Source organism: Chiloscyllium punctatum, chromosome 19 (genome assembly GCF_047496795.1).
Source record: "Chiloscyllium punctatum isolate Juve2018m chromosome 19, sChiPun1.3, whole genome shotgun sequence".
NCBI lineage: Eukaryota > Metazoa > Chordata > Chondrichthyes > Orectolobiformes > Hemiscylliidae > Chiloscyllium > Chiloscyllium punctatum.
The window spans coordinates 37,685,003-37,706,822 of record NC_092757.1 but is presented as its reverse complement, the minus strand read 5'-3'; positions in this window follow the sequence as shown (position 1 = coordinate 37,706,822).

The following is a 21,820-nucleotide window of genomic DNA, read 5'->3' as shown; positions in this document are numbered from 1 at the left end:
GTTGGACTGTAACCTGGTGTTGTATGATTTTCAACTTTGTACACCCCAATACAACACCGGCATCTCCAAATCATTTCAAAAGTTAGATTGATAGGTTTTATTACTAGTTTAGCAGAGCTTTGTTACACTTTCTTAGTATGTGGATTGATTGAGTTTATTTCTGGTATAATGGAGGTATATTACAGTGTTAGAGTGCAGACTGATAGGGTTCATTACTGGTGTAACACAACTTTTATCACTGTGTTAACATGTAGAGTGATGGGGTTTATTACTGACGTAACAGAGCTTTTTGACTATGATCTGCAGTCCTCGCTTTCACTCATAATACTCTCTGAGCCTTCCTGATTACTTGCTGCAGCTATCAGTTAACCTTCTGCAATTTGGCAAATAAAACACTCAGATTTCTCTGCATCGCAGAACTCTACAACTTTACCATTTAGTTAATGTTTCTTTATTATTTAGGTGTGCAAATGGGCTGAGGAGTGGGAGGTGGAGTTTAATTTAGATAAATGTGAGCTATTGCATTTTGCAAAGGCAAACCAGAGCAGGACTTAACGTTAAAGGTTAGGCCTTTGTGAGACCTAGTGGTGCGGGTGTACAGTTCCTTGAAACTGGAGTTGCAGGTAGACAGACTGGTGAAGAAGGTTTTGGACTGCTTACCTTCATTGATGAGAATACTGAGATTCGGAGTTGGGATGTAAATTTGCAGCTGTATAGGATATTTTTGAGGCCACTTTTCAATTCCTGCTTGCAATTCTGGTCCCCCTTCTGTAGGAAAGATATTGTTCAAGTTGAGACGTTGCAGAAAATATTTACAAGGATGTTGCCTGGAATGGAGGGTTTGAATTATCAGGAGAAGCCGAATAGGCTGGGGCTATTTTCCCTGGAGCATCAGATGCGAAGGAGTGACCGTATAGAGGTGTATAAAATCATGAGGGACATGCATAGGTTGAAGAGCCAAGATTTGTTTTCCTGGAGTTGGTGAGTCCAAAATTAGGGTGTAAAAGTTTAAGGTGAGAAGGGAAAGATTCAAAAAAGACCTGAGGGGTAACTTTTTCACAAAGAGAATGGTGTACATCGAGGAAGGCACATAAGACCAAGATTTTATGGGTTCTGTCAATGCCGGAAAAAATCTGTGTAAACCACCTTGGCTAATCATAGAATATGAACTGTATTTTATGATCATCGAGGATTTATTGTCCTTTAATCCCAGCGGTTTCCCCAGCATAGTCATAGAGATGTACAGCACAGAAACATACCCTTAGGTCCAACTTGTCCATGCCGACCAGGTATCCTAACTAAATCTACATATCCCTCTAAACCTTTCCTATTCACATACCCATCCAGAAGCCTTTTCAATGCTGTAATTGTACCAGTCTCCACCACTTCCTCTGTCAGCTCATTCCATATACACAGCACCCTCTGTGCGAAAAAGTTGCCCTTTCAGTCCATTTTATATCTTTCCCCTCTAACTATAAACCAATGCCCTCTAGTTCTGGACTCCCTCACTCCAGGGAAAAGACATTGTCTATTTATCCTGTCCATGCCCCTCATGATTTCATAAACCTCTATCAGGTCACCCCTCAGCCTCCAACACTCCCGGGAAGACAACCCCAGCCTATTCAGCCTCTCCCTGTAGCTCAAATCCTCCAACCCTGGCAACATCCTTGTAAATCTTTTTTGAACCATTTCAACTTTCACAACATCTTTCTGATAAGGGGGAGACCAAAATTGCACACAATATTCCAAAAGTGGTCTAACTAATGTCCTGTACAGGCACAACTCCCAACTCCTGTACTAAATGCTCTGACCTTTCCTATCTACTTGCAACTCAACTTTAAAGGAACTATCAACCTGTACTCCAAGGTCTCTTTATTCAGCAACATTCCCCAGGACCTAATCTATGACTCTATGCGTCACTTTGTCCTTAACTGAGGTTTCTCCTCTTCCACTCTGGTTAACAGGGCCCTCACTGATATACAAAATGAATCAATAAAAGGGTTCAGCTGAGAACTTTTAAAAAAGGTGGCAGCTGCACTGCTAGTAGTTTACTGTAGACTACCAAATCCTAGAGGAAAATAGAAGAGTAGTATGTCAGACATTTCTGAATATTCAACAATAGAACTTTGAGTAGTTGGTGATTTCATCTCTGAAATACAAATTGGAATATGAAGAGAGTGAAAGGCACTGAGAGCAAAACATTCATTGAATCATATTTAACTAACCTCTTTAGCACACAAGAGCCCAGTGAGAGGAAGAGCAATTCAGGAATTGATCTTCTGAAATGAAGCTGGTCTTCTGGATGAACTGAGAGAGAGGGACTCTTTATGAGCTGCTGACATTAATATATTTAGCATAAATATGGAACAAGGCAAAGACAACAAGATTAAAATGTTGATGTCTGGGGGAACAAATCTCATGAATCTGAGAGATTATCTGACGAAGTTCAAATGGATGCAGATATTTGAAGATAAAATAATGATAAACCAGTGGGAGGATTTCAAAAGTGAGATTCTAGAGACACAGTATAAACATGACCCAACAACAGAAATCATTATGCTTCCAGATCTAGTGCCCCATAGGTGTCCCCAAGCAGACAAGGTGACAGGAAACAGTCAAAGAAAGATACTGATCCTGACAAAACAATTCAAAAACTATGGGAAGCTTAGCCGAGAATCTAAATGGGTGAACTGAAAACTAAAAAAAACACTTTGAATGGCCAAGGAAGGACAGGGCAATGTTAGTGGGTAAGATCAAAAAGAAAAAGTGGTTTATTATGAAATTAAGAGCAAAAAGATAACTATGAAAATTATAGGGCTGTCAAGTGCAAGGTGATTAATGTTGCCACTGCACATTCACACACTAATGCACACACACAAACGATAATCCAATGCATCACTTAGTATTATATTACTTTAATCACAATGAATCATGTTACTATGTTTGTGATGTATTCCATGTTAATGAATATAAACCTGTTGTGGTGAAGATCTGTGGGAAAGATTTGTCTGAGGCATCATCTCATGAATTGGTTTTGAAGTCGAAATGTTTCCCTGACCACGGAAGTGCATCAAAGATAATCAAGACATAAACACTGTATTAGAGAACTGTGTCCCATTGTTACAATGACTATGAAGATACGGCATTTGGAAATAACACCCCAGACAGCTGCACATATTTCTTCAACCGTAATCTTGACGAGAGGAGCAGAGAGATGACATCTGGGGATGGGCTTGAAACAGGACAGTGATGTCATTGAAACCAATGAAATGAGCCAATACCAGGACATCCCGAGCATGACAGTCACAACAGGAGAAAGGGGAATGAAATAACTTGGAATTTGACTTGCTGCTGAAGCTGGGTAAACCACAACTGCTGGAGAAATTCAGCAGGTCTGGCAAAACCTATCGAGAGAAAATAGTTAACATTTCAAATCAGTGATCCTTCATCAGAAGTAGTAAGATCGGGTGCTCCAAAATCGAGCTCAAATGAACTGCTCATAGGAAGGATGAAAGGGGAGGCAACAAAGGAGGAGGGAGTGACTATTTTGATTAGGGAAACATCACGGCAGTACGTAGAGAAGGTATTCCTGATGGATCGTCCAGTGAAGCTATCTGAGTTGTGAAAAAAGGGTGTTATTACTTTGATGGGATTGTATTATAGATTTCCCAGTAGTCAGAGGGATATTGAGGAGCAAATATGTCGGGAAGTCACTGATAGCTGTAAGAATAGTAAGGGGATCTTAACTTTCCAAACACAGATTGGTAATGGCTGGGAGGAATTTGTTAAGTGTATTCAATAAATCTTTCTCAATCAATATGTAGATGGCCCTCTGAGAGAAGGGTCAAAACCCAACCTTCTCTTGGGAAATAAGGCAGGGCAAGTCACTGAGGTATTAGTGGGGAAACACTTACCACAATTCTATTAGTTTTAAAATAGCTATGGAAAAGGATCGGCCTGATCCAAAGGTTAAAAACTTTGGAGCTGACAGTGGGATTAATTCAGTTTCTGGATATTACAGCCTGTAAGGGTGATTTGTAGAGTTTGTTTCCCAACCTTTGATATTGTACAAAGGAGTAAGGTCACTCAGCACTCAGATCTGTTATTCTTTATATGTCTGATAGATTATGATCACATATTTAATGTTTATCTCCATATTTTTGTTTGCAATTATATCTTTAATATTGTAATGTACAAATAGTTTTCTATGTGGTATATCAATTAGAAATAACCTGAACTCTATGGGAATATCTGTTTGAATTAAATAACTTGTGTGCCTTCTGGACATGGAGGAAACTTACATGTTGTAAACAGAAAGTGCTGTAAATACTCAGCAGATCAGACAGCATCTGTGGAGAGAGAAACATAATGAATGTTTCTGGTCAATGACCTCTCATCAGAGAAAATTATTGATTAATTCCAATAGTCGTTGTTCTTATTTAATGTTCACAGCATCTGGAGTATATAGTTTTCAGTTTATAAATCTGCATAAACATACTCTTCAATTGGTTGTTGTAGGTTACTATTGAGAGATTAACACAGTTCTTATTGATCTTATAGATGCTGTGACTTGGAGGCTGGGATTTGTTTCCAGACCAGTTTGGAGAGAAATATAAATCATTTCTTTCTCTCTCACTCTGTTTGAGTGTTAGAATAAAAATATGTCACCAGAACATGGGATCAGCATGAGACTGAACATTGTCTCTGTTTGAGCCTTTGGGAGTGATGACCCTTCTGTGTCTCTGTATCTCTGTCAGTGATAATGTGAGTGTGTGAGAGAGGGAACTACCCGCATTGTTACTTGTGTCTCAGCTGGAAGGTGGGAAGAAGAGCAGAAGGGAAAGGCTGTGATGGGCTGGAGGGCAGGAGAGGCTGAAATGACAGAGTAACAATAGTGACCAAAATGGTGCAAGGAACAGGGTGGAGGGTGCAGTGGGAAAAGAGAAAAAGCGGAAGATGGGGATGTAAATTACAGGATCCTTACCAACTGTCATCTGAAAGGAATCAAAACAAAAGAAAACTGTGACAGTGATAACAAAGGGAGGTACTCTGCCATGTCCCCTTCACTGTTTACAGGATGCATGATTACTGTCAGATTCTGAATAAATTCTGTCGGTTTCTCATTGTTAACTCAAATATGGCCATTTACTCTCAGTTTTCAGGAAACGGACCTGGAGTCAAGTGACCAATTCATTGGTTTTACAGAAAGTCTGTTCCAACCCAGTTTCAGTGGGAGGACACAGGGAAATGTCCTTTGGCTGTTGGTGCAATGGGCCCATCTTCTCAGGGCAATGTTACATCCCGAGAATTCTGTATTAACCAAAAACCCACTCTGTCTGTCACTGATGAGCATGACACTTTGTTGACATGACAAATCTCCGACATGAGCACTGGACGATATCGATATAGCTGGTTGTGAACAAAGAACAAAGAAGATTTACAGCCCAAGAACAGGCCCTTCAGCCCTCCAAGCCTGAGCTGATCCAAATCAACTGTCTAAACCTGTCGCCCAATTCCTAAGTATCCCTCTGCTTCCCATCTACTCATGCATCTGTCCAGATGCATCCCAAATTAATCTGCCGTATCTGCCTCTACTACCTCTGCTGGCAACGTGTTCCAGGCAGCTATCACCCTCTGTGTAAAGTACTTGCCGTGTGTATCCCCCTTAAATTTTTCACCTCTCATCTTGAAAGCATAACCTCTCGTTGATGAATCCTTCACCCTGGGAAAAAGCTTATCTCTATCCACCCTGTCTATACTCTTCATGATTTTGTAAACCTCAATCAGATTCCCCCCTCCATCTCCTTTTTTCAAATGAAAACAAACCCAACCTATTCAACCTCTCTTCATAGCTCGCACCTTCTGGACCAGACAACATCCTCGTAAACCTTCTCTGCACCCTCTCCAAAGTGTCCACATCCTTTTGGTCATGTGGTGACCAGAACTATATGCAGTATTCCAAATATGGCCAAACGTAAGTCCTTTGCAACTGTAACATGATCTGCCAGCTCCTTTAGTCAATACCCCATCTGATGAAGGCCTTCTTGACCACTCTATCCACTTGTGTAGCAACCTTCAGGGTACAATGGACCTGAAGTCCCAGATCTCTCTGCTCGTTAACTTTCCCCAAGGCTCTTCAATTCATTGTATAATTCGCTCTAGAATCAGACTTCCCAAAATGCATCACCTCACATTTACCTGGATTGAACTCTATCTGCCATTTCTCCACCCAACTCTCCAGACTATCTGTACTCTCATGTATTCTCTGACAATCCCCTATGCTTTCTGCTACTCCACCAATCTTCGTGTCATCTGCAAACTTGCTGATCATACCAACAGTGACCTCTTCTAGATCATTTATGTATATCACAAACAACACTGATCCCTGTGGAACACCACTGATCACCTTTCTCCATTTCAAGAAACTCCCTTCAACTACTACTCTCTGTCTCCTGTTGCTCAACCAGTTCTTTATCCACCTTGCAAGAACATCCCACACATCATATGATTTCATTCTCTGTATTGATTTGCCATGAGGAACATTATCAAATGCCTTACTAAAGTTCATGTGTATGACATCTACAGCCCTTCCTTCGTCTATAAACTTAGTCACTTCCTCAAAGAACTCTATTAAGTCGGTAAGGCACGATCTCCCCCACACAAAACCATGATGTCTATCACTGATAAGCGCATTCTTTTCTAAATATAAATAGATTCTATCCCTCAGTACATTCTCCTACAAATTTCCCAACACTGACATCAGACTCACTCGTCTGTAGTTACCCAGAATATCCCTAATAACCCTCTTGCACAGGGGGACAACATGAGCAACCCTCCAGTCCTCTGGCACCTCACCTGTGTTTAAGGATTCCACAACGATATCTGCCAGGGGCGCCAGCTATTTCCTCTCTCACCTCCCATCCAGTTCTGGGGATTTTAATAACCTCTAGCCGACCCAACACAACTTCCCAACTGATGGCAACATGATCCAGACTAATCAAACATGTATCTCTAATCTCAAAATACATCATGTCCCTCTCCTCAGTGAATACTGATGTAAAGGACTCATTCAGAATCTCACCCATTCTCTCAGGTTTGACACTCAGCCTTCCTTCATTATCCTTTAGTGGACCAATCCTTTCTCTAGTTATTCGCTTGCTTCTTATATAAGAATAAAATGCTTTGGGGTTCTCCTTAATTCTGCTCGTTAAAGCTATTTCATGACCCCTTTTAGCCCGCTTGATTCCTTGTTTAAGACTGATCCTACTCTCCCGAGATTCCTCCAGGGCCTGTTCTGTTCTTAGCTGCCTAGACCTTATGTACGCTTCCCTTTTCCTCTTGGCTAGTTGTACAATTTCTCCTGTCATCCACGGTTCATGAATCTTGCCCTTCCTATCCTTTGCCTTCAATGGGACATGCCTATCCTGCACTATCTTTAACCTCTCTTTGAAAGCCTCCCATATGTCAAATGTGGACTTCCCTTCAAATAGCTGTGTCCAATCCACATTCCCAGCTCCTGCCTAATTTTGATATAATTGGCTTTGGCCTAGTTTAGTACTCTTCCCTTCGGACCACTCTCATCTTTGTCTATAAGTATTCTAAAGCTTACAGAATTGTGGTCACTGTTCCCAAAGAAATCCCCCACTGTAACTCCCACCACCTGGCCTGGCTCATTCTCCAACACCAGGTGCAATACTGCCCCATCCCTCATCGGATTATTGAGGTACTGCTCTAGAAAACTCTCCTGGATGCGTTTTACAAGTTATGCCCCATCCAGACCTCTGACCATCGGTGTATCCCAGTCAATGTTGGGAAAATTAAAATCTCCCATCATCTCTACCCTTTGACAAAGGGTCAGTTAGACTCGAAACATCAGCTCTTTTCTCTCCTTACAGATGCTGCCAGACCTGCTGAGATTTTCCAGCATTTTCTCTTTTGGTTTCAGATTCCAGCATCCACAGTAATTTGCTTTTATCATCTCTACCCTGTTGCGTCTACATCATTCCATAATCTGTTTACCTATTCATTCTTCTACCTCATGCTCACTGTTGGGAGGCCTGTAATACAGCCCCAACAACGTAACTGTACCCTTCTTCTTTCTCAGCTCCACCCATAATGCCTCACTATTCAAGCCTTCCATCGTGCCCTCCTTCAGCACAGCCATGCTATCATCCCTGACCGGCAATGCAACTCCTCTCCCCCTTTTATTTCCTTCCCTGTCCTGTCTGAAGCGTCTATGTCCTATAGGGATAGTGAAGGGGCTGGAGGAGGATAAGGAGATAAGGAGGGTTTAGGTGCTGGAGGAGATGACAGAGATAACAAGGGATGTTGGAGCTGGAGGGGTTTACAGAGGTAGGGAGTGGAATAGAGGTTGGACGCTGTTGGAGAGATATGGAATAATGTCAATAGTCAAGATGGCTTCTCATACAGGGAGGGATGTAACTGCTGGATGTTGTCACAGAAAGAGGAAGGGATGTTGGGGCTGGAACAGATAGGGATAGGTACAGATACAGTGTCTGGAAGATGTTACAAAGATAGGGATGAGTTTTGATGGATGGCGGAATTGACAGTGATAGGGAGTTTGTAGTTTCTCAAGGACATTAGAGAGATGAGGGGTGTATGGATGGAGCAGGTTTACAGATATAGGGAGGCTTGTTGTGGCTAAAGGAGATAACAGAGATGGGAGGGTTGTAGGTGCTCTAGGAGGTGACTGACCTAGGGAGGTGTGCAGGGCTGGAGCATGTTACAAAGGTAGGGAAGAGTTTAGGGGCTGGCAGAATTTACAGAGATAGGGAGGTTTATAGAGATTAATGGAAGTGACAGAGATGGAAGGATTCTAGGTGCTATAGGAGGTTACAGAGATAGGGAGCGGTGCTGGGGCTGAGGGACGTTATAGTGAGGGTTTCAGTAACTCCCTGTTTGATCACAGTGAGGCCTCTTGAACCGGAGAGGTCAAAGTGTGACCTCACCGTGTACATCACAGAGAGAGCTCAGACATCACAATTGGTTTATAAACTGGCTTCATCGGAGACATGAGGCTGCTCCAAGAAACACAAGGAAGGCTAGGTCACTGCACTGACCGTGTCTCTGGCTGATCTGTCTGAGAGTGAATGTGATCAGCAAGAAGATCAAAACAGCTTCACAGACACCACATTGTGTTGTGTAAATCCCATTGACGAGGTGATCAGACAGAAGGTAGTGAGATTTGAAAAGTCCCTCAAAAAAATCTTTCTCTTGCACTGACTGAGGTTTTGGTGAGAATGGGGAATAAATTCTCAGAGACTTACTCTGAGGAATTTTAGAACTTAGTTAAACTGGTTAAAATATCCAGAATTGATTCTTAACATGGGTCAGAAACTTAAATTCCAAATATTATTCCTCTCCTCTGACCGAGCCAATCCTGACATCACTGGTGGAAATCACAGTGATAGGGAGGGATGCAGTTGCTGTGAGCGGTTACAGTGACAGGGAGCAGTGCATGGGCTGGAGGATGACACAGCATTAGGAAGAGTTGGAGGGAATGGAGGAAATAACAATGATAGGAAAGAGTATAGGGGCTGGAGCAAGTTCCAGAGATATCGAGAAGTGCAGGGTTGAGTGTAGGTTACAGAGAGAGAGAGAGAGCTGTATGGTCTGGAGGAGATAACAGAGATAGGGAGATGTGTAGCAGCTGCAGGAGTTTTCAGAGATAGGGAGCTTTGTAAGTGTTGGAGGAGGTAACAGAGACAGGGAGTTGTGTAGGGGCTGGAGGAGGCAACAGTGATAGGGAGGGCTGTCGAGGCTGGAGGGGCTGACGGAGATAGAGCACAGTGTAGGGGATGGAGGATGTTACAGCGATAGGGAGGGATGTCAGGGCTGGAGTAGATTACAGAGATAGGGAGGGTGTAGATCTGAAGGAGCTTATAGTACTAGGGAACAGTGTTGATGCTTGAGGAAGTTACAGAGAAATGCCGAGTGTATGTGCTTGAAAGGGCTCCGAGACAGGAAGGTGAGTTGGGGCTGGATGAAGTGATAGACAAATGGAAAGATACTGGTTTTACAGAGATATGGAAGTCTGTAGGGGTTGGAGAAGGTTACTGAGCTTGGGACGAGTGGAGGGGCTGGAGGAGTTTAGAGAATGGGGACATTCTGTCGGTCCATGGAGAATATTACAGACAAGGAGGAGAGTCGGGGCTGACAGAGATAGGGATGTATGTTGGGCTGGAGCTCATTACAGATCTGGGGAGGCAAGTAGATGCTGGAGGATATTATAGAGATAGTTGGAGGAGATTACAGAGATAGTAGTGTAGGGGCTGGAGGAAGTTACAGAGATATTGAGGGGTGTAGGGCCTGGAGTCATTTAGAGGCAAGGAGGGGTATAGGGGCTGGAGGAGTTTACATGCTGTTGGAGTTTATCAAATTGGGGGAGGGGTGGGGGGGGTCGTGGGGGCTCAGGGGGCTGGATTGCAGATTAATCCAGAACCTCAGCAAATGCTCTGGGACTCAGGTACAAATCCCATCACAGCAGCTGGTGAAATCTGAATTCATTAATAAAGATTTGGAATTAAGAATGTACTAAAGGCCATGAAACCATTGTTCATTGTTAGAAAAATCCATCTGGCTCACTGATCTCCTTTAAGAAAGGAAATCTACCATTCTCACCTAGTCTGGCCTACATGTGGCTCCACACTCACAGCAACACGATTGACTCTTAGCTACTCTCTAAAATAGCAAGTTGTATCAATGGCTAACAAGGTCTCAATGAAGAAATGAAACCACATGGATAACCTGGCATGGTCTTGGCACCAAAAAGACAATGCTAGAATCAGCCTTGTGGACCCTGCAAATCTCCCTGGGGCTTGTGCCAAAATTAGGAGTGTGGTCTCACAGACTTATCAAGTAAGTCTCTATCTCTCTCTGTCTCTCTCTGTGCCCGCCCTCCTCTCACTGTTTCTGTCTGTCCTTTTCTTTGTTTCCTCTCTCTTGACCTCGATGTAAGAACGTTTTACTTCATCTGTCTCTTCATCCTTGTGCCTGACTTTACCCTTTATCTCTTTCTCCCTCTTTCTCCAGCTGTCTCTCTCTCTCTCTCTCTCCAGCTGTCTGTATTTCTCTGCTTGTCTCTGTCTATTGTACACAGTGCTTGCCCAAAAATCATCTTGCACTGCCCCACAATGATGTGCTTTGCTGTTCTTGCACAAGCTCAACATTCCCTTCCCAAACAAATGACTTCACCCTTCTCCAGTTTGAGTTCAATTTGTCACTTTTCTGCCCAACTGAGCACTTTGTAGAAGCATAGACTCCCGAAAGTGTGGAAGCTGGCCATTCGGCCCATCGGGTCCAGGCCGACCTTCCGAAAAGTATCAACCCAGACCCACCTTCCTGCAATATCCCTGTAACCCGGCATTTCCCATGTCTAATCCATCGAGCCTGCACATTCCTGGGTACTCTGCTATAATCAGAGAGCTCTGTCACTATTGATCCTCTGATTGTATCCAACACCCTCAGTGCCACTCCCTGAATTGCAAGTTTGCATAAATTGTGCAATGTTGCTGAGTTACAAAGGTGGAGATCCTGCACAAATTCACAAAGAGCATACCCAGTTATATATCACATTGACCATCAGATCATGTTGTATTAAAATGTCTCAAGTTTTGACGAGAATTGAGAATCAAGAAGTTATTAATTAGATTTGTAGGTGCCGGTGTTGGACTGGGGTGTACAAAGGTAAAAATCGCACAACACCAGGTTATAGTCCAACAGGTTTATTTGGAAGCACTAGCTTTTGGAGTGACACTCCAACAACCACCTGATGAAGGAGCAGCGGTCTGAAAGCTAGTGTTTCCAAATAAACCTGTTGGACCAAAATCTGGAATTGTGTGATTTTTACCTTATTGAGGTTCAAGATCATCCAAGTGATTTGGAAGTGCAGGTAGTGAACAATCAATCGGCAGTGAGTGTTCAGAAACAAGTTGGGGTGGTGGTGGCAATGAAATTGGAGAGGTTTTTAAGTGTTCTTTGTTACAGGTTTGAGCAGGGACACATATTGTACATCTGCCAATGTATCCGGAAATGATCATGTGACTACTACAGAGACAGGTAACAGGTGAATTCATGCTACAACTCAGCAATTGTCTTGAATGTTACATTTAAAGTTATTTAGAGCAGGGAAATTAGACGTTACCAAATTTCATGCATTTGTTGGTCCCCTCATACATGCCTAGGCCAAGTAAAATAGAGGTTAGATACAAAGCACGATCCCACAACACTTCCCAATAAAGCAATCCTACATCAGGTAGAGTATAGTCTGGTTACAGAATAAAAACCCCTGCACTATCACTATCAGACATTCCCAGGAGAGGTACAGCCCAGGGTTGCATAAAGTGTCAGACTCTTCTGGTTTGAAATCTCCAACCTTCCCAAGGCAGGCACCTGCATTCAACTTTCCAAATGGCAAGCAGTGTATGTTTCTGAAGCAAAATGAAGCCTGTACACTGTGTCATTGAAGCAGTTACAATGTAGGGACAGTAAGGGATTGACAGAGCTCAAAGCTGTGATCTCACAGAGAGTGAACTTGGTGAATGATGGATTGGGTGAAAGAGGGAACGGAATACTCTTCTCCACTTTTCATTTGCTTTCATTGAGTAGCAATGCCAAGTGCTTGGTTCCTCATACAGTGCAGAGGAAGGAGATTTTTGGGACTAACTGGTAAGCCATTCAACATGTTATAACTGGTCAGTAACTTCAAAATAAGATTAGATAGCACTGCTGCAAGGAAATGGTAGACAAGCAGGAGGCGAGAAGAACACAGCAAACCAGGCAGCATCAGGAGGTGGAGAAGGCAATGTTTCGGGTGTAACCCTCCTTCAGGACTGGGGGTGGGTGTAAGGGGAGCTGCAGGTAAACAGGGTGGGGGGGGGAGCAGGGTGGTGAGGTGGGGATAGGTGAAGACAGGTCAAACTGTTTGGTCGATGGGAGGAATGAATCCAGTTGGTGGCTAGAAGGGAGAGGGGAGAGGCTGGGAATGGAGTCAGGGGAAGGGAAGGGAGGTTGTTTGAAATTGGAGAACTCAATGTTGAGTACTCAGGACTGCAGGCTGCCCAGGTGGAAGATGAAGTGTTGTTCCTCCAATTTGTAGTGGCAATGGAGGAGGCCGAGGATGGTCATGTCAGAAAGGGAGTGGGAAGGGGAATTAAAATGGGCTGTGACTGGGAGGTCTGCTCGCCCTCTGTGGGCCTGGCCGAGATGCTCGGCAAACTGTTCACTAAGTTTATGTTTGGTTTCCCTGTTGTAGAGAAGACCACACCGGGAGCACCGGGTACAGTAAACTAGGTTGGAGAAGAGGCATGTGAACCTTTGTCTCACCAATGATGCAAAACCTACCAGCACACCACCCCCTTCACCTCCATCCAATGCCCCAAACAGTCCTGACAGGTGAGACAATTTCAAATAACCTCCTTTCCCATCCCCTGATTCCCTTCCTAGCCCCTCCCCCTCCCTTCCATTCCTCTCATCGACCCTTCCTCCCAGCCACCAACCAGATTCACTCCTTCCATTGACCAACCAGGTCATACCCTCTACCTGACTTCACCTATCCCCACCAACACCCTGCCCCTTACACCCCCTTTATCTGCAGCTCCCCACAAACCCACCCCCAGTCCTGAAGAAGAGTTACCCCCAAAATATTGCCTTCTCCACCTCCTGATGCCGCCTGGCTTGCTGTGTTCTTCCAGCCTCCTGCTTGTCTCCCTTGGAATTCAACATCTGCAGTTTTTTTTTGTCTCTGAGCAAGGAAATGGTCAACCTGTGGAATGTGGGATTCTAGGAGGTTCGATATGTCAGAGATAAACATATCTCCTGGAAATGTCACAGTGTGCATAAACTGGAGGTCTGTTTTCCAGAATGGGAGGAACTGTGGGCCATCCACGGGGCTGAGGATGAGGGGAATACCACATTTATGGAGTTGGCTCCACCACAGTTTAGTGTGTATGGGTAAATAAGGAATGAGTGACAGCCAGGTATCTCAAGGGTCCCCTGAGATGATCGAGATCACACACCAGTTCCCTGCTTTGGAAGCTTGTCATGGAAAAGATTCATCAGAGGAATGTAGACAGAGTCACGTCAGGAAGGTAGGAACAGTGGGTACACCGTACTGATAATGGGCTCTTTAGTTCGGGGAACAGAGTCGAGTTTCTACAGTTATAAACATACCTTCAGCATGCGATGATAACCTCCCTGCTACCAGGGTCAAGGATATCACAGAACAGCTGCAGGAAATTCTGCTGCTGCAGGAGGATCAAATGACAGAGGTATTGCTCCATGTTGGTGACAAAGACCTCGGTGGGAATGTGGGGATGTGGTCCATGAAACAGATTTGGGGCAGCAAGGAATGAGTTTGAAAAGCAGGATGTGGAACACAGTATTCTCAGAATCACTGCCAGTCCCATGTGCTGATCAGAATTTGAGCAGAATAATTGGATGGTTGAACATGGGTCTGGAAAACGGGTTCAGAAGGTCAGGCAGCATGTTTCAAGGCATTAGGACCAGCTCTAGAGCAGGCTAGAACTCAACAAGATGGACAGTTTACATCTTGGTAGGACTGGAATGAACATCCATATAATTCCCCCAAATAGGTTTGTGAGTGCTGTTGGGGAGGTGATAATCGAGATGAGAAATGGCTTGGGAATGTAAGTGGCATCTTGGCTTCAAGGGAAGGCTGCATTCATATTCTGTCCCTCCCCGATCAGATTCTTGGTCATGTGCTGCGGGATCCTAAATTGCTCCCAATCATCAGGCTTACTATTGTTTCTGGAATTGTTATCCGCCATTTCATTTGACTTTCTGCAACAAAACCTGTAATTTTTTTTAAACCATCACACCAGCTGGTTACATTTACAGCATAGCAGAACATCAAACAATTTCATCTTGAGTTTATACATCAAGACTCACACAATCCGAAAAAGAAATGAAATCAGTGGAAGAACATGGAACATTTTGGATACACGAGTGAGAGTTTAAAATCGAGAATTTGGAGGACAATATGCCTGTGCTGGTTTTTGCAGTTACCGGATGATCAGGGAATATTGGGATTTGCTGGGATTTGCCAAGGCAGGATGGCGGAAGACACTTGGACAAAGTAAAGGTATGGAGTTTCTAATCTGGTCTCCAGCCGATATGGTGTGTGCTACAAAGGTCCAGATATAACAACGGAATACATTACTGTTTCACCAAATATGAACTGAGGTAGGGATATAGGAGCTGTTCTGCAGATGGAAACAATTCAATTCTTCATGATGATGTAAATATGATTTTGAATTTATCACACCCTTCAATATGAAGCCACAAGCAAACAGGGTTCATCCAGAGTCAGTTCACAGTGAGCTCCATGGAGACAGTGAGAACCACCAAATGTGTTCATGATGAGATGTTGCCTCATTTGCCATATCCGACCCCATTCCCAAGTTTTGGATCACATCTGCCACCAAGCCCTCTAATTGGGCCTTGGAGTTTCCCAACAACTTTCCCAAAGATTGTGTAAAGAAATGAATAATGAAATGGAGTGAGATCAGTCTCAGGGCCGGGCAGACAGTGTGGAAATGGGCAAAGTAAATTATCAAAAAAAATATATTTGCAATAAAAAGACAGACTTTTTTTCTGTTTACACATCACATTATTTAGTCTTTATAACAGGAACTTTTCTTTCACTTTTTCCAGATGTATATATCAGAGACTTCAGTGCGGAAGAATATTTAATTCCTTTTTTGTTTTGGCTTTTGTTCCTCCCCTTCCTACGAATTGTTGCTCATTACTAACAGGACTTTACACTGGCTTTTCACCTCCAGGCTCTTTCATTTTGCTCCTCAGATGGAGTCATTCCTTGTCCATGAGGAAAGGAGTGTTATCATGTTGCTGCTCCTCCTTCTCCTTTCAGTCCATTCCTCACGTGGACTCCTCGTTCCATTATCTGCTGCATCCAATGTTGACTCTCAGCTACGTGGATCTATTCATCAATTGAATTATTTTTATAAGGGGATATTTCAATGTATACTTTAACCGGTCTCTGAAACTATTCTGCATCACCACATAAATAAATGCATTTGTGCAGCAACTTAAATCCCGCAGCATAAATGTGATTAGTTCGAAGAGATAAAAATCATCCAAATAATAACCAACATTGAAGAAATATAAAATATACCCCAGCCAGAGAAGTATGAAGCTGGCAGATACAGCAAAGAGTAAAGTCACAGATTTCTTTCTGCTCTCTATCTCGGGGTCATTCTCTGTTTTCCTTTGACCCTTCAGTCCCTTACGTGTCTTAACTGCTTCAAAAATGTGTTTGACAGTCATGATGTTCAGAAAGAGAATAAAAGTGAATGGGAGAAGTGGTGTTAAAAATGTTTCAATATATCGATAACTCAGCCAATGAGCATCATTATAATATCTGTAGGTGGTGTAACAGTACCACGGAACATTGTTAATGATCCTTCCGGCTTCAAATCGAAAATAGTTGGGAATATTCTTTAAAGAAAGGAAAATGCAGATTGTTGCTAGAACCCTCATTGCAGTTTTCTCTGTGCAATACTGAGGTTTCATCTGATGAATACAAATGGCAACAAATCGATCAAAAGAAAAAGCGACAGTGAACCAGACAGAACAATCAATGGTCAAGCGGCTCAGGGCATAGATGGCTCTACAAATAGGAGTGATGTCCAGGAAACACCGTGGATAATAATAGTAGGTAAACTTATGAAGCATGATATCAAAAGTAACATACAGTAGATCAGACACTGCCATGGTTACCAGATAACGGGTGGTGCATGTCGAAAGACCACACTTGCCCCCAGACAAGAATAGAATTGCTGTTAGACTAACTGTAAGAGAGAGAGAAAAAAAAAGACAAAGTTACTGATCAAATATTCTCTATGCATGATGGATTTTAGCACAAACATATTTGTTGTTCTGTGTCTTATCATCAGAATCACTATAGTAATACCTCTCAAATGAATCAATTGCACTTTTAGAGACACAATCACATGATTAATCACATGATTAGCAAATTACTCCCAGAAAGACAAAATGTAATCAGTATTTTTTGGGGAAGGCAGACGTTGTTTCTTCTCCTTTATAGGTTACTGTGACTGGCAGGAGTTTCCCATAAGACCACAACATCCCCAAGAAGACACCTGGGATCAAGAAAATAAAGAATAGGAGACACCTGACATGGTCATTGACTGCAAAATGTTTGCATTCAGCTTTGGAGTTTCCGCAGCTCAGATTGCCTCCAGAATTGGATGTCCACGCTATATGACAGATAGTGCAGGATATTGAATCACTCCACAGTGTCCAGGAATGGATGCCCTCCACAATATGGACAGATGAAAGATTGGACATTGAGTCACTCCCTCATGCACAGGACTGAACATACTGACAATCTGAATTATGAAGGTATTCAGCAGTGAATCCAACCATCATGTCCCAGGTTAGATAGCATCATATACAAGATTTTGTTTTTATCTGTATAGTGTGGAAACAAGCTCTTTAGCCCAACAAGTCTGCACCAACTCTCTGAAGAGCATCCCACTCAAACACGTGCCTACCCAATCCCAGTAACCGTGCGTTTCCCATGGCCAATCCACCGACCCTGCACATTTTTGGACTGTGTATGGAGACCAGAGCACCCAGAACAGACTGAGAGAAAATATATAAATGGCACACAGTCACCAGAGGCTGGGATTGAACCTGGCTTCCTGGTGCTAAGAGACAGCAGTGCTAACCACTGAGCAACCATGCCATCCAGCTTCCAATATTTGTGATGGAATTCCCCCACATGTTCAAGCCTGTAAACTGTAGTCTTCACATAAATAAAATCTGAATCCATGCAGCATCATTCATTGCATCTTTAGAAATCAGACACTTTATGTGGGATTAAGCAAAGCTTCTTGCCTGATGTCTAGGCTCACGCTCCAAAACTCCTCTCCTAGGCTCTCTCCTTGTGAATGGAGATCCTCCTCCCAGATTTGGAGCACAAACTAGGGCTAGGAATCTTCACAGTTTAACCAGCACTCTCTGTGGAGATCACCAGAATTGCACCACAACTTGTTCGAGGATACCAAACACAGAATAGCCTTTATTGTCACATAAACTCAATGAGTACAGTGAGGAGTTTATACCTCACCAATTACAGTGCCAACTGAGGTACAAAAGTAAAAGTTCAGGACAGCAGACCACGCTGGCAGCTAGTTTTCAGTCCACGACAGTGACACACCATGCCAAGAAGCCGCTATGCAAGGAGGCTGTTACACCAGACTAGGACATTGCCATGTCACCCCGGGAGGCTGCTGCACCAGGCAGGGAGGTCACTGTGCTGTAAGACCACTGTACCAGGTCAGGAGGTTGCCACACTGGGAGGTCACTGCGCCAAGAATAGAGGATGGCAGGTGTTAGGCTGGGATAGAGGTGTTAGGCTGGGAGGCCCCTACAACAGGCCAGGAGGATACCATGCCTCACCGGAATGCTGCTATGGGAAGCGAGAAGGCTGCCACAAATTGCCAGGAATCTGTTGTGCCAGGACAGGAGACCGTGAGCGGAGGCTGCTGTGCCAGGCCAGGTGTCGTCACCAGCGGCTGGGAATCATCTCTGCAGGCAAAACATCGTCACTTCCCAGAGGCCAGGAGTCATCACCAGCGGTCGGGAATCATCTCTGCAGGCAAGGAATCATTGCTCACCAGCGGCCAGGAAGAAAAGGAGCAGGAAAAGAGAAAGAAGAACACGTGGAGCGGATGAGTTCTGGCTGGAACATCCTACTCTGCTGCCTTCTTGGAGCTTGGTATCAGGGACTCCTGCTGTGGATCCAGTCCAGTGTCAAAGATTAGGGGAGATGATGGGGTTTTGGTCTTGTGAAACAATGATTTCAGAGATCAAGGGGAGCTGGGTTCGATATCCACAACGGCAGATGGTGAATTCTATACAAATCTAGACTTAACAGGTGACCACTAAATTGTTATCAGCTGTCAGGAAAAAGAATCCCATCTCCTTCACAAATGTCTTTCAGAGGAGGGAAGCTTTCATTCTAACATGGTCTGGGCCACATGGGACTACAGTGTGTTGGAAATATGCCTTTAAGAGGGATTTATTTTGTCCTGTTCTCTTGAAGAGAGCTATTGTCAACTATTGGTGAGGAGTCTGCTCCATGGAAAGCAGGTTAAATAGCTTTGTTATTTTTTAATTTTACATGAAAAATACCTGAGTGGATGGAGTTAGGCTCACAAACTCCCAGGGTTTTAGTTTCTGCTATCTGTTGTTGAACTTTGTGTTTTGGAGTTGAAACTGGTCAATACAGTTCTCTCTCTGCTGCTACAGAAAATCTTGAGGACTCTCTCAGTTGTTGAAAGGGTTCTTTCAGTATTTTATTCTGCCGCCTTAGAATGAGAAGACCGCAATGAGAATCACATTATTTTGTTGAATTTGCTTTCGCCAAGGGTGTGTTTATGGATGAGGTTAAAATACAAATTACTTTGTCTCTGGTCAATAATATAGAATAAAATGTATCTGCAAATACAATGCTGCAAATGCAAATTCACCTCATTGACATGTGTGTGTGTGTGCATGTGAGAAGGAGAGAGAGAGAGTGCATGTGTTGGGGCGGTGGGGGAGAGGGACAGAGTGTGAGTGTGTGCATGTTTAGTGGAGTGTGTATAGGTGGAGTGGTCAATAGCCACATTTGATACCCAGAGGATGGCCTCAACTGGGATCTGGGGTTTAAGTCACACTACAGTTGACTCCACTAGACTATACACACACACATATATATGCTCATACACTCACATTGACTCTTTCACATACATATTCTCTCTCTCAGCCACACACATACACAAGCCCCACAAGCACACCCTCTCACAGGCTTATACTCCATCACACTCACACTTTACCAAGCACACAGTCTCGCTCGCACGCACACACACACTCCTCTCCCTCACATGTACACACACAGACATTTAAGTCAATGGGCTGAATTTGCATTGGCAGAATTGTATTTGTAGATACAATCTATTTTGCTCAGAAAGCACACAATCTGCAGGCAGTGAATGCAGGCAGTCAATCTATGTAACATTTTATAAATTCCTACATTGGAACTAGAACCAGTCTGACTCAAGGATGGAATACATACAGTCTCTCACCTCACACATTTAATGCATTATCTGAGCAGGAATGTCACTTTTTAAAATAAAACCTTAAGTTATCTCGGGAATATGACTTGAAAGAAATTCTGGGATTTACATATTAATGAATTAAAACCCGCAACCTATTCTAAAAGAAAGACTTAACAGCAATCTAGATTTCTTCAGTATATTGTATCAGTTGCATGACACTATGATCTTGTGCTCTCAATTCTGTGTCTTATGAACCTGCCCCATGAGCTACCTGACGAAGGAGTAGTGCTCCGAAAGCTACTACAGGTACACAATCCTTTATCCGAATCCTTGGGACCAGTTGGTTTTTGGAATTCGGAAGTTTTCGCATTTCAGAATAAGTGACAGTTTAATGGTGATTTTTAAAAAAAATTGTACCAAACAGCAGACTCATTGGTGAGTATTACAGGCCCTGAGACAGAATTGCTGGGTGCTGGGTCAGGCCCCCACGTCACATCTGATGTGGGTCGAGTGGGTATGGAGTTGGGTTAACTGTTTGCACGCCAAACAACCTTATAAATGAGAAAAAACTTCACAAAAGGAACTTCAGATTTGGGAGCTTTTCGGATTTCAGGATTTTGAATAAAGGATTGACTGCCTGTATTTCCAAATAAACCTGTTGAACTATAACTTGGTGTTCGATGATGTGATTAAGATCTGATTAAGGAACAGATATTCTGTAAATACAAGTCAAACAGTCCTGAGTTTGTCACACTTTAGAGTTAACACTTGCTTCTTTGGAAGATCAGCAGCTGGGAATAAAAAATGGGCAATGTGTGACAGTCTGGAGACCCGGTCGAGTCAGAATATTTGTCATTACCATACAAAAAGAAGAGAAATGCCCACAACTTGAGAAATTGGATTTGTGAGCTCTGTTAGTGACATTAAATGTGGTGGGCAGGATCGAGTTGTAAAGTCTTAAGTCAAATGTCTCATTCATGATTTTCTCTACTTAATGGCCTAGATACTGCATTCTGTACTGTTAATTCTCTGTAATGCTCTTAAACTCAGTTATTAATCAGAGTCATAATATTGCAGATACTAAAGTCAGTTATTTGTTGAAACAAACACTTTTATTCCAAATATTTTTTTTTATTCCTGTATGTCCATCCTCCTATTCACCTGTCCACTCTACCCCTCCCCATGAACCAATCACGATTACCTCCTATCTGCATCCACCTAACACCATCCTACCTGCCCTTCCCCCAGCCCTACCCCCCTCCCTCTATTTATTTCTTTGCTCCCCTGCCGTCCCCTGCCCTGATGAAGGATCCCAGCCCCAAACATCATCGACTTCCCTGCTCCTCCAATGCAGACTTCTCCAGCTCCACATTGTTGACTTATATTTGTTTATCTCCAACAGATCATTTAACTTTGGAAACTTTGGACCAAACATATTCACCCAACTGAGAAGATTTTCCCACATGCAATCCATCATATTTCCAAGCTAGATTCACAGATCCATTTGTGAACAGATCAGAAATGAGAAATAAAATACAAATAAATCATCACATGGTTTCAATCAAGTTATCATCCTATTTCCCACTGCGGTCAGATATTCCATTGCATTCAATTCCTCACAAACAATTAAAGTTTGTAGTCTGGGTTACTCCTCCCTGTGCAAAACTACAGGGGTAAGTTGTTCCCCTCCA